General features: G+C 49.3%; 1 protein-coding gene across 13 annotated transcripts in view; it reads left to right on the top strand.

Annotated features, from left to right (window-relative positions):
• Positions 1-12,876, top strand: part of BAZ2B (bromodomain adjacent to zinc finger domain 2B) — a 1,256,112-nt gene that overhangs the window by 1,149,320 nt on the left and 93,916 nt on the right. The window lies entirely within an intron of this gene.

The raw sequence follows: 12,876 nt of genomic DNA, 5'->3' as shown, positions 1-12,876 counted from the left end.
CACACTCCCCTTCAGTGAAACCGTCACTGATGTCCTGCTTGGGGCGTGGGCCAAGCTCGGCACATGTGCTCCTATGCATAGGACCATCACATCACCCTCCACCATTGCCCCACTCCAGGGCATCCAGCCTTCCTTACCCTGCATCCTACCCCTGAGAGCCTGGTGGGTCAGGGTTCTACCTCCAAACTTGATCCCGTCATGTTCTCTACCAAACCACCACATAGGTAATCCAGGATGCTGAATCCCTTTGGAAAGAGGATTTTCTTTTTCACCAGCCTTGCACTGCGTTCAGTGAACACTGTGTGCATTTTGGGCCTTTTAGGATGTCAGCTCTGTATATACTATTTCAAAGTACGAAATAGTGTGCACAGAGTCCAAGGGTTCCTCTAAGAGGTAAGATATTCTATTTGTGGTAGTGTGGTCAAGCCAGTAGGCTTATCAGAGGGTAGAGTTAAGCATTTGTTGTACACACACAGGCAATAAATGAGGAATACAAACTCTAAGACTTACTCCAGGCCAATAGATTTTTATATAGAAATATATATTTTCTTAGTTTATTTTAAGAACCACAGGTTCAAGATTTACAGTAAACACTTTAAATGTAAGGTACTTAACTTAGATACTTTGGGAACTTTGAATAAAAGCAATATCATATACAGTCTTTGTAAAAATGGCAATAAGCTATTTTCAAAGTGGACACAGTGCAAAAATCAACAGTTCCTGGGGGAGGTAAGTAAAGGTTAGATTAAGAGGTAAGTAAAACACTTACAACTCTCAGTTCTGGGCATAGGCAGCCCACCGTTGGGGGTTCAAGGCAACCACAAAGTTACCACACCAGCAGCTCAGGGCTGGTCAGGTGCAGAGGTCAAAGAGGTGCCCAAAACACAGAGGCACCTATGGAGAACAGGGGTGCTCCAGTTCCAGTCGCCAGCAGGTAAGTACCTGCGCCCTCGGGGGCAGACCAGAGGGGTTTTATAGAGCACTGGGAGAGACTCAAGTAGGCACACAGAACACACACCCTCAGCGGCACAGGGGTGGCCGGTGTGCAGTGTGCAAAGCAGCCGTTGGGTTTCAAGTAGAAAACAATGGAGGGACCGGGGGGGGCTTCTCGGGACAGCCACCATCTGGGCAAGGTAGAGAGTCGCCTGGGGGTCACTCCTGTGCTGAGGTTCGGTTCCTTCAGGTCCTTGGGGCTGCGGGTGCAGTGTTGGTTCCAGGTGTCGGGTCCCTTGTTACAGGAAAGTCGCGGTCAGGGGGAGCCTCTGGATTCTCTCTGCAGGCGTCGCTGTGGTGACTCAGGGGGGTCGTCTCTGGTTACTCACGGGCTCGCAGTCGCTGGGGAGTCCTCCCTGAGGTGTTGGTTCTCTGAATCTCGAGCTGGGGGCGTCGGGTGCAGAGTGTGAAGCCTCACGCTTCCGGCGGGAAACATGCAGTCTTTGGAAGTCGCTTCTTTGTTGCAAAGAAGTAGGTGGTTTTGAACAGGGCCGCTGTTCACTGGAGTTTCTTGGTCCTTTAGTCCAGGGCAGTCCTCTGAGGCTTCAGAGGTCACTGGTCCCTGTCAGATGTGTTGCTGGATGCAGTTTTTTGAAGGTGGAGACAGGCCGGTAGGGCTGGGGCCAAAGCAGTTGTCGTCTTTCTCATTCTCTGCAGGCTTGTAGGTCAGCAGTCCTTCTTGTTTCTCTAGGTTGCAGGAATCTAGTTTCCTAGGTTCTGGGGAGCCCCTAAATACTCAATTTAGGGTTGTGTTTAGGTCTGGGGGGCAGTAGCCAATGGCTACTGTCCTTGAGGGTGGCTACACCCTCCTTGTGCCTCCTCCCTGAGGGGAGTGGGGGCGCATCCCTAATCCTATTGGGGGAATCCTCCAAAATCAAGATAGAGGATTTCTAAAGGCAGGGGTCACCTCAGCTCCGGACACCTTAGGGGCTGTCCTGACTGGTGGGTGACTCCTCCTTGTTTTTCTCATTATCTCCCCTGGACTTGCCGCCAAAAGTGGGGGCTGTGTCCAGGGGGCGGTCATCTCCACTAGCTGGAGTGCCCTGGGGCATTGTAACACGCAGCATGAGCCTTTGAGGCTCACTGCTAGGGGTTACAGTTCCTGCAGGGGGAGGTGTGAAGCACCTCCACTCAGAGCAGGCTTTGTTTCTGGCCTGAGAGGGCACAAAGGCCCTCACCCTAGGGGATCATAAACTCGTCTCTCAGCAGCAGGCTGGCACAGACCAGTCAGTCCTGCACTGACGGATTGGGTAAAATACAGGGGGCATCTCTAAGATGCCCTCTGTGTGCATTTTTTAAATAAATGCAACACTGGCATCAGTGTGGGTTTATTATTCTGAGACGTTTGATACTAAACTTCCCAGTATTCAGTGTAGCCATTATGGAGCTGTGGAGTTTGTTTTTGACAAACTCCCAGACCATATACTTAATGTGGCCACACTGTACTTATAATGTCTAAGAATGGACTTAGACACTGTAGGGGCATATTGCTCATGCAGCCATGCCCTCACCTCTGGTATAGTGCACCCTGCCTTAGGGTTGTAAGGCCTGCTAGAGGGGTGACTTACCTATGCCACAGGCAGTATTTTGTGTGCATGGAATCCTGAGGGGGATGCCATGTCGACTTTGCCTTTTTCTCCCCACCAACACACACAATCTGCAATGGCAGTGTGCATGTGTTAGGTGAGGGGTCCCTAAGGGTGGCACAACACATGCTGCAGCCCTTAGAGACCTTCCCTGGTCACAGGGCCCTTGGTACCACTGGTACCTTTTACAAGGGACTTATTTGTGTGCCAGGGGTGTGCCAATTGTGGAAACAAAGGTACATTTTAGTGAAAGAACACTGGTGCTGGGGCCTGGTTAGCAGGGTCCCAGCACACCTCTCAGTCAAGTCAGCACCAATATCAGGCAAAAAGTGGGGGGTAACTGCAACAGGGAGCCATTTTCCTACAGGCCTCTATTCCCATACTGTATTGAATACGGTCACACAATTGCGGCCTGTGGTCTTGGAAGAGGCCCAGGCCATAGTCTTCCAACTGTTGCTGATATGAAAGTTGCAGCAAAGTTCACAAATTCAGATACATATTTGATAGAACTGACTTGCTGGGCAGAGCCGTAGCTTCCACGGTGGCGCTTCAGCTTAATTCCTGGTTGAGAACTTTTGGCATTTTGGGGGATATCCAGGCATCATTTATGGACATGCCCTTTGAGGACACTTATCTTTTTGGCAACATGGCGATTCAGCGCTTGAACGTTTCACGGATAGTAGGGCCATCGCTAGGTAATTGGCTCACCACTGCCCTGCGACAGCCGCATTTCACCTTCCACTCCTTCTATGGCCATGGCAAGGCACCTCAGTCCTTTCGTGGCTGTGGTGTTGCTCGCAAAAGCTTTGTGGGAACCAATGCCAGAGTCTTCCCAATACTCTAACCTGCACAGCCTCAGACCCCCTTTCATATGCCCTCACACCATCATGGGCACCCATTTAGTGGCAGAATTCTGCGCCACCTGTCCCAGTGGAGGGAAATAACATGAGACAAATGAGTGTTTTAGATTGTCCAGCTGCATTGTGTCCTACCTTTCCAACAGTCCATGCCACAGTCCCCCAATCAGGTGATGGAGGACCACCTTTCGCTCTTGCAACAGGACGTGCTGGCTCTTCTGGCCAAAGGAGCCACCAACAGGGTGCCGGCACCAGAAGTAGGTTGTTTCCTTTTCCTGGTACTTTTCTGGTGCCTAAAATTGACAATGGCATCCATGCTATACTAGACTTACTCCCTCCTGAAAAAGAAAAAAATCAAGATGCTCATTCTGGCTCAGATTTTGTTTACCCTCAACCCTGGAGACTGGATGGTAGCATTGGAATTGCTGAATGCCTACTTCTATATCTTCGTCCTGCCTGCCCACAGGCGATACCTGAGGTTCAAAGAGAGCCATAAGGTGGTTGCAACACATCTATGGAGATTAAGGGTTCCAGTCTTTCCCTACCTCAGTGACTATCTGTTGAAGGCATGCTCACCCCCAGCAGTCATCTCCCACGTTCAGACTTGGGCTGACGTCCTCCATTCCCTGAAGTTCACTATAAACATGCCGAAGTCACACCTCACTCCCTCTCAGGCTCTCCCTTTCATCTGAGCTGTTCTGGATGCAGTGCAGTTTCATGCCTATCCTTCAGAACAATGAGTTCAGGATAGATGGGCTATGATTCTGATGTTTCAGCATATTTCTGTGAGACTGACTGGGTTTTGGGGTTTACTGCATTCTGCTAGTAAAACATATGTCTTGGCAAATGTAGGCTCTGCAGTTGGATCTGGTGTCCCAGTGGGCACAGCATCAGGGGAATCTCTCCGACCTGGTCCGGATATTGGAGGGAACTGCAAATGATCTGCAGTGGTGGCTGACGAACCACGATTTGGTCAGTGGCAGGCCCCTCTTCCTTGCCCAGAGCTCACAGTGGTGACAGATGGGTCAATTCTGGGTTGGGGCGGCCATCTCACATAGTTGGAGACCAGAGGACTCTAGTCTCCGATGCAGTTCCAACAGAAACTGAGAGCAATTTGTCTGGCATGGAAGGCCTTTCTTCCTTCCATCAAGGGAAGGCTGGTTCAGGTGGTCAAACAACACCACCGCCATGTGGTATTGCAAGACGCAGGGCAGGGTGGACCCTGTTTCAAGAGGTCCTGCGTCTCTGGATATGGCTGGAATATCAGGACTTTTTTCTGGTGATTCGACATCTGGTGGGCTCTATCTGATAGAGACTTCTAGCTGCAGATTCCTTACCTTTTAATTCACTGGCGTCGGTTTCGAAACCGGAATTTTATGCTGAGCAATCCCCTGTGCGCGCTGTGGGGTGGTGGTGTTCAAATCTGTGTCCGTCATCCGGCCCGCATGACTTTGTCTGCGTCGTTCTAGCCGTCTGTGACGTCACTGTCACCTATAAAGGCACCACCCCGGTACGCATATGTCAGTTCTTTTCCTTCCACACCGGTTAACCGCAGGTCCAGGATCCAGCTACTTTTTGGCAAGCCTTTTTTCGACCTTTTGTCGAATAATTTTTTCATCTGTTCAAGGAAGATGCTGGGGACGTGATCCAAACCCATCAAGGGGATCCTATGAATAGGACAATTGGCTGCTGCCATCGTTCAGCTCCTACCGACCCTTGTTTCCTCACCCAAAACCCCACCCCAGAGAGCTTGGCGGTCCAAGCCTCCACATCCTGTGGTGCCTTCCCTTCTGCTCCCCCCGGATAGGGAATCCAAGAGACAGGACCAACTTAAGACGAAGATGTTTTCTTCCTTCAGCCTGACATTGAGGTCCGTAAACACCTCATGCCTATTGGGCCGTTTTTCCCATACTTTATGGGATACGGTGGCACAGGTCCCGGAGGACATACCGGACACTCTCATGCAGGCTGTCCAGGATGGGAGAGATGCAGCCAAGTTTGCCATTTGGTGTGGCTTGGACACGACCGACTCGCTGGGCAGAGTAATTTCTTCAAAAGTGGCCCTTTGTCGCCATACCTGGCTGCGTACCACTGCATGTCCAGGCAAATTTGATGGACATGCCCTTTGATGGCTCATGCCCTTTTGGAGAGAAGGCAGACTCAGCGCTTGAGCGGTTCAAGGACTCTCGAGCCACGGCCAGATCCTTGGGCCTCTCTGTGCCTGCTCACCAGCAGTCTGCCAAGCGCCCCTTTCGAGTCTTTGGAGGGGCCGAGGTACCATACCAACCACACGTCAGCCACCATCCTCCAGCTTCACAGCATCCAGTGTGAGGACAAGGGCATGGTACCTTCAGACCCAGAGGGTCTAGCTAGAGGTCGGCCACTACCCAACCCCCGTCTTCCGCAACGCCCAAGCCCTCCTAGTATGGTTCTGCAAGAGCATGTTCGTCCAGTTGAAGGGAAGATTCAATTTCGTCTCCCTCACTGGCTGTCCATGACATCGGACAAATGGGTCTTGCAGGCCATAGAGAAGGGCTATTCCCTCCCCTTCTGGATTTTCCCTCCCTCTATCCCTCCATTGAAATAACGGCTGATGGAAGATCATTTAATCTTGCTCCGCGAGGAAGTTAAAGCTGTCTTGGCCAAGGGAGCCATAGAAAGGGTCCCAATTTCAGAAGTAGGCAGTGGTTGTTATTCCCGCTACTTTTTGATTCCAAAGAAGAACAAGGGTCTTCGCCTTATCTTGGATTTAAGAGAGGTCAATCTCTCCTTCAGAAAGGAGAAATTCAAGATACTCACTCTGGCTCAGGTTTTGTCTGCCCTAGACCATGGAGACTGGACGGTAGCGTTGGACTTGCAGGATGCGTATTTTCACATCCCCATCCTGCCCACCCACAGGTGTTACTTGCGGTTCAAAGTGGGCCATGAGCACTTTCAGTTTACCGTGCTCCCTTTTGGTCTCACCGGTGCCCCTCAGGTGTTCACCAAAGTGACAGCGGTGGTAGCAGCTCATCTGCGAAGGTTAGGGATTTCAGTCTTCCCCTACCTCAACGACTGGCTGTTGAAGGCTCCTTTGCCCCAGGCTCTTGTTAACCACCTTCAGACTATGGCGGACCTCCTGCATTCGCTAGGGTTCACTATAAACGTGCCGAAGTCACTCCTGACTCCCTCTCAGAAGATCCCTTTCATCGGAGCTGTTCTGGATACAGTGCAGAATCGGGTTTATCCTCCCGAGCTGCGAGTCCAGGATATTCAGGTTATGATTCCGATGTTTCGGGCTCTATCCTGGGTTTCGGTGAGACAGACTCTGAGGCTGTTGGGACTCGTGGCTTCCTGCATCCTGTTAGTCAGCCATGCGGGATGACATATGAGGGCTCTGCAGTGGGACCTGAAGTTCCAGTGGGCGCAGCATCAGGGAACTGGCACGGTTCCAATCTCAGAGGGAACTGCAGAAGACATGCAGTGGTGGTTAGTCATCTGCGATTGTGTCAAAGGCAGACTCCTCTCCCTTCCCCAACCAGATCTCACAGTAGTGACAGATGCGCAACTTCTGGGACGGGGTGGCCATCTGGGAGAGGTGGAGATCGGGGACCTCTGGTCTCCGGCAGAATGCTGAATCCATATCAGCTTGTTGGAACTCCGGGCACTCCAACTGGCATTGAAAGCATTTCTTCCTGTTATGAAAGGGTAGATAGAGAAGGTGTTCATGGACAGCACCACCGCATTGTGGTACTGCAACAAGCAGGATGGTGTGGGGTCGTGGACCCTTTGTCAAGAGGCTCTGCGTCTCTGGACATGGTTGGAACATCAGGGCATAACCCTGGTGGTTCAACTCGTGGCGTGTTCTCTGAATGCCAGGGCACAGACAAACTCAGTGGTCAGTGCCTAGCGGATCACATATGGTACCTCCACCCAGAGGTGGCGCAAGGACTATTTCAGCAGTGGAGTGAGCCTTGGTTAGATCTGTTGACCTCCGCGGAGAACGCGCAAATTCAGCAGTATTAGGCGTTGGACTTTCCAAGGCAGCAATCACTCAGCTACGCTTTTTGTTGCGAGTGGAGTTTGAGCCTCTTGTGCACTTTTCTGCCCATACCACTCCTGCCCAGAGTTCTCAAGAAGATGAAGAACGACCAGGCACAAGTCATCCTAGTGGCTCCGGGATTGGGCACGGAGAGTCTGGTATCCCTAGCTTCTCGAAATGAGCAGCAATCCTCTTATCAGACTTGCTCCTTCGAGAGGATCTTCTGTCGCAGCAGCAGGGGAGGGTTCTCCACCCCAAACTGTCAACTATGTGCCATCATGCGTGGAGATTGGATGGCAGCAGTTGATGGCTTCTGATCTTCCTTCCAAAGTCGGTAAAGTTATTTTAGCAGACAGGCGTCCCTCCACTAAAATGGTATACATCTGCCGTTGGAAACGCTTTGTATATTATTGTACAGAAAGGTCTATTGATCCTCTTTCTGCTTCTCCTCCGGCTGCCTGATCAGCCTTTTCTGTTTAAATCCCCACTGTACATAGATTCCTCAAAGGGCTTGTACATATGTTTCCACCTACACCCTTTGTTATACCCCAGTAGGACTTAAATCTGGTTCTCACATTTCTGATGTGTGCTTCCTTCCAGCCTTTGCACAACTGTCCCCTCCGGCTGTTCACCATCAAGACCGCCTTCTTAGTGGCATTAACATCTGCCAGGAGGGTGAGTGAGATGGAAGCCCTGTCGTCAAAGCCACCGTATCTCACTATGTATCCAGAAAAGTTGGTACTCCGAACTCGTGCCTCTTTCCTCCCCAAGGTAGTGACCCCATTTCATCTGGGTCAGAACATCACCCTGCCCACCTTCTTTGCTCCACTGCGTCCCTCTAAGGAAGAAGAGCGACTCCACTGACTGGACCCAAAAAGAGCATGGTCGTTCTTCCTTATCCACACAAAAGGGTTCCTAGTTGATGACCAACTCTTTGTGGGGTACGCTGGAGCAAAGAAGGATCAGTCAGTGCAGAAGTAAACTATTTAGCCCTGGGTCGTTCTCTGCATCAAGATCTTCTATGCATTGGCCAAGAAGCAGCCTCCTGAGGGCTTGCGAGCTCATTCTGTCAGGAGCAAAGATCCAACCACTGTGCTAGGTTGAGACGTACCAGTCCTGGAGATTTGTTAGGCGTCAACATGCGTATTTTTGCACTCGTTTGCAAAACATTACTGCCCGGACAGTCAGGTACGAAGAGACAGGCACTTTGCCCTTTCAGTCCTACAGGACTTCCTAGTATAAGGGGTAGTATCCGCAGCCCACCGCCAGGAGGTTATGGCTTGGGTATCTATTCAAAGGATTAGGAATCTGCAGCTAGAAGTCTCTATCAGAAGAACAATTTACTTACCTATGGTAATGCATTATCTGGTAGAGACTCTATCTAGCTGCAGATTCCTTACACCCACCCATTCCCCCCACTCTGCGGATATGTCTGATTTAGTGTTTATCCCTTTAAGGGCCGTAGTTTTGCACAGACAACATTTTTGGCTCTTTCCATGACTCTGTGCTTCTGGCATGGAAGTTTTGTGGTTAAGAGAACTGATGTAGGCGTGCCGGGGTGGTACCTTTTTATTGGTGACCGTGATGTCACAGATGGCTCTAACGATGCTGACGAAGACACGCAGAGCTGGATGACGCATGTGGATCTGAACGACGCCACCCGACGGTGCACGCAGGGTATTGCTCAGCAAAAAGATTCCACATTTGAAGCTGACGCCAGGCAATTCAAAGGTAAGGAATGTGCAGCTGGATAGTCTGTACCAAATAATGTGTTACCAAAGGTAAGTAACTTGTTCTTTACCCCTAGAGTAGACAAACTTAGCCACTGATTCCTCACTGATCACGAATGGTTTCTCCATCTGGAACTGATGCTAGGTCTCTTCAGAGATTGAGGAGAACCTTGGTTAGATTTATTTGCCACAATCGAGTATGCTCAATGTCAGCAGTTCTGCGCACTAGAACTTTCAAGGTGGTTCTCCCACAGAGATGCATTTTGTCTCAAGAAGATCCGGAAGGACTGGGCCCAAGTCATCTTGGTGATTCCTGATTAGGCACAGAAAGTCTGGTATCCCGAGCTCCCAAGTATAAACATCTGTCCTCCAATTAGGCTGCCCCATCTAGAGAATTTCCATTTGTAGCAACAGGGCTGGGTCCTGCACCCAAATCTGCACACACTATATCTACATGAATGAAGATTGAGCGGTGACAGTTGAATCTTTGCCCTCCATCCAGAAGTGTGCAATGTCATTCTGGCAGCCAGGAGTCCCTTTAACGAAAACGTTGTACACTTGCTGATGGAACAAGGTTGTAGCTTGCTGTACTGCCAAGTCCATTGATCCTCTGTCTGCACCCTTGTCTGAACTCCTTTTGTTTGCCTTACGTCTTCTCCAGCAAGACTGTGCTTTAGGCATAGTTAATGGGTATCTTTCGGCCATCTGGGCATTCTTGCAATTGCTAGATCAACTCACCCATGGTGACTCATTTCCTGAAAGGTTTGTACGACATGTTTATGCCTACACCTTTCATCACCCCAATGGGATCTTAATTTAGTTCTCACTTAGTTTTTACTTTTTTAATGTGTTCATCCTTTGAGCCGATGTACAGCTACCCTCTGAGACTGCTTAAAATCAAAACAGTCTTCCTGTTATCACTTTACATTGATCGTAATGGAGAATTCCAGGTTGCTATCAACTCTTTAGTGGCTATGTGGTGCGAAGATAGGAAATGCAATATGCAAAAAGACCATCTCTAGGTGTATTGTCCTCTTTATAAAAAAATCTGCTACTCAGTGGCGAAGAACCAACCCCCTGAGGGCATGCAGGCCCACATCACTACAGCCAAAGCTGTGACCGCTGTGCTAGCTCCAGTTGTCCTAGTCCTAGGCATCTGTGAGGCAGCCCTGTGGGCATCGCTGCACACATTTGCCAAGAATTACTGCATGGACAATCTGATAGAGATTTCTAGCTGCAGATTCCTTACCATAAAATTTCCTGCCATCAGCTTGTAATCCAGAACTTTTGCAGAGCAATACCCTTGCGCTCGCCATCGGGTGGTGTCGTTGGGATTTGCGTGGCATCGTCATTTTAGCCATCGGTGAAGTCACGGTCACCTATAAAGGCACCACCCAGGTGCGCTTACATCAGTTCTTTCCCTTCCGTGCTGGTTAAATCGCAGATCCGTAGCTACCCTCCGTCTTTTTTGACAGGCCTTTTTCTACCTTTTTGTCAAGACTTTTTTTGTGTCTGTACAGGATGGCTTCTAGAAAGATGAGGTTCAAGCCGTGTTGTGCCTGTCACTGCGCCATGTTAGTGATGGACCCCCCACCTGGTACGTGTCTATTGCTTAGACTGAGACCATGACTCGAAGTCGTGTTCCGAGTGCCGGGCCAAGACTCCGAAAGCTTTGAGGGAGCGGTCCCTGAAGCTCACAGTGGCCCGGCAGTCCACGTCAGCCGGCGCAACTCCTTGGATCCACATGCTGTGCATTTTCCTGCCATCTAGTGGTTTGGTCCGGAATTCTCCAACTTTTTCATCTTCCTCAGTCCTTTCTTTGTTTTGTTGTTGGGTGTCAATGGATCTGCCCATTTGGTGCTTCCTGTGCTTCCCGGAAGCTCCTGCCTTTGTCCGCCATCTTCAGGTTCTTGTTTTCTGCCATTGGGTCTGGAAGCCTGCTGAAGGATCTCAAATATAAGGAAGAAGTTTTGGGAAGAATATAAAAAAATAATTGAAAAGTTCACCAGTTTGCCATCACCGACATAGAATTACTAAAGGACTTTTTGGAGCGAAAGTTGAATTTTTTAAGGGTCTTTCCATTTCTGCGAGAACTGCCACCACAAGTTCTCACAAAAATACAAGCACCCAGTCTGCAATCTTTGCCTTCCTGTTGATCACCAAACCGGAGGGAGGACTGCAGAGCATGCTTGGTCTTCATGTCGAACACACTGAGGGTGAGAGAGAGACAGAGGCAAGCCCATCACAGCATGCAGGGCCAATAGGCAAAACCATCCCTTACGGACCTCGGTCTCTTAAGCAAAGAGGAGGAGAATGTTGTTGAGGGAGCTGAGGGGAAGTTTAGGACTTAGAATTAAAGATTGTCGAACGTCTGGTGACCAAGTAGAGACCAGAGATTAGCAAGTCATTGGCCTCAAAAAAACTGCCTGAGTCCAGAAAATCTGACTCAAGGGTGGCTAAGGGAGCCTTGGCGTTGAAACTTTTGCCTACCGCAGGCACGCCCCGAAGCAAAGATCTCCTTGGATCCCTCGAAGGAGACTCTGCTAGAGGACGCAAAAAATCCAAGTTGTTGAAAGACGGTTGAGGAAAAATACACTTTGGCATAGAAAGCAGACAGGCCACAAGCAGAACACTGAAGCTCGACGACCACTATGTCTTCGAAGGACTCTTCAATGCCGAAAAGGAAGACACTGAGTCTAAACGCCGAAGAAAAGACGGCAGATATAGAATGAAAAAAAAGGTACCTTGAATCCTAGATGGCCACCCAAATCCAGAAAAGAAGGGATTTTTACAAAAGTCTGAAGGGGTTTGGCATACTTCAAAAGCCTTTGACACTGAAAAAGTCCATCGAGAAAGAGGTTGAGGAAGTCAAACCTTCCCTTGCTCTAGAGCCCCACAAGGAGGAAGAAGACCTTTTCATCAAGGAAGAGAAGGAACAGATGAATAAGGCATACCAGGGATCGGAGGCTGAGTATGTAGATCAATGGCAAGATGTGGACACAGACTCTCCTGAAAAAGTTGTGGAAGACTCACAGATACCACCATTGAGAGGCGGCGACAAGAAACAAGATCTCCAGCACACAACACCTGTAGGAACCAGAATAAAAGATTTTCTTCACCAGTGGAGGGAAATAATATCAGATAAATCAATACTGAACTTAATTCATTTTGGATATTGCATTGAATTTCAAACATTGCCACCAGCTAAGGAACCAAAGAAGGTGGTCCACTCCCAAGAAGAAACTGCATGTCTCCTCAAGGAGATTGAGGAATTACTGGGGAAAAAGGCTACAGAGAAAGTTCCACGACAAGAAAACAACAAGGAAAACTACTCTACTTATTTCCTAATTCCCAAAGTAGAAGGATCCCTATGACCAGTTCTGGATCACAGGTTTATAAACAAGTTCTTAAAGACAGAAAGATTCTAAGTGACTACATTGCAAGAGGTAATCCCTCAACTAGAGGAGGGAGATTATATGGTGACAGTAGACTTAAGACGCCTACCTGCACCTCCCAATGAATGCTCAACACAGAAAATATCTTCGGGTTGTGATAAACAAGATTCACTGCCAATTTATAGTACTGACGTTTGGGATAAAATCGTCCTCAAGCGTGTTCACCAATTGTCTAGCATCAGCAGCAGCAAACCTCAGAAGGCAAGGCACCCATTCCTAGATGACAAGTTAGTA

Source organism: Pleurodeles waltl, chromosome 3_1 (assembly GCF_031143425.1).
Source record: "Pleurodeles waltl isolate 20211129_DDA chromosome 3_1, aPleWal1.hap1.20221129, whole genome shotgun sequence".
NCBI classification, from domain to species: domain Eukaryota; kingdom Metazoa; phylum Chordata; class Amphibia; order Caudata; family Salamandridae; genus Pleurodeles; species Pleurodeles waltl.
The sequence above is the reverse complement of the archived record's forward strand: the minus strand, read 5'-3'. Positions and strand labels throughout refer to the sequence as shown.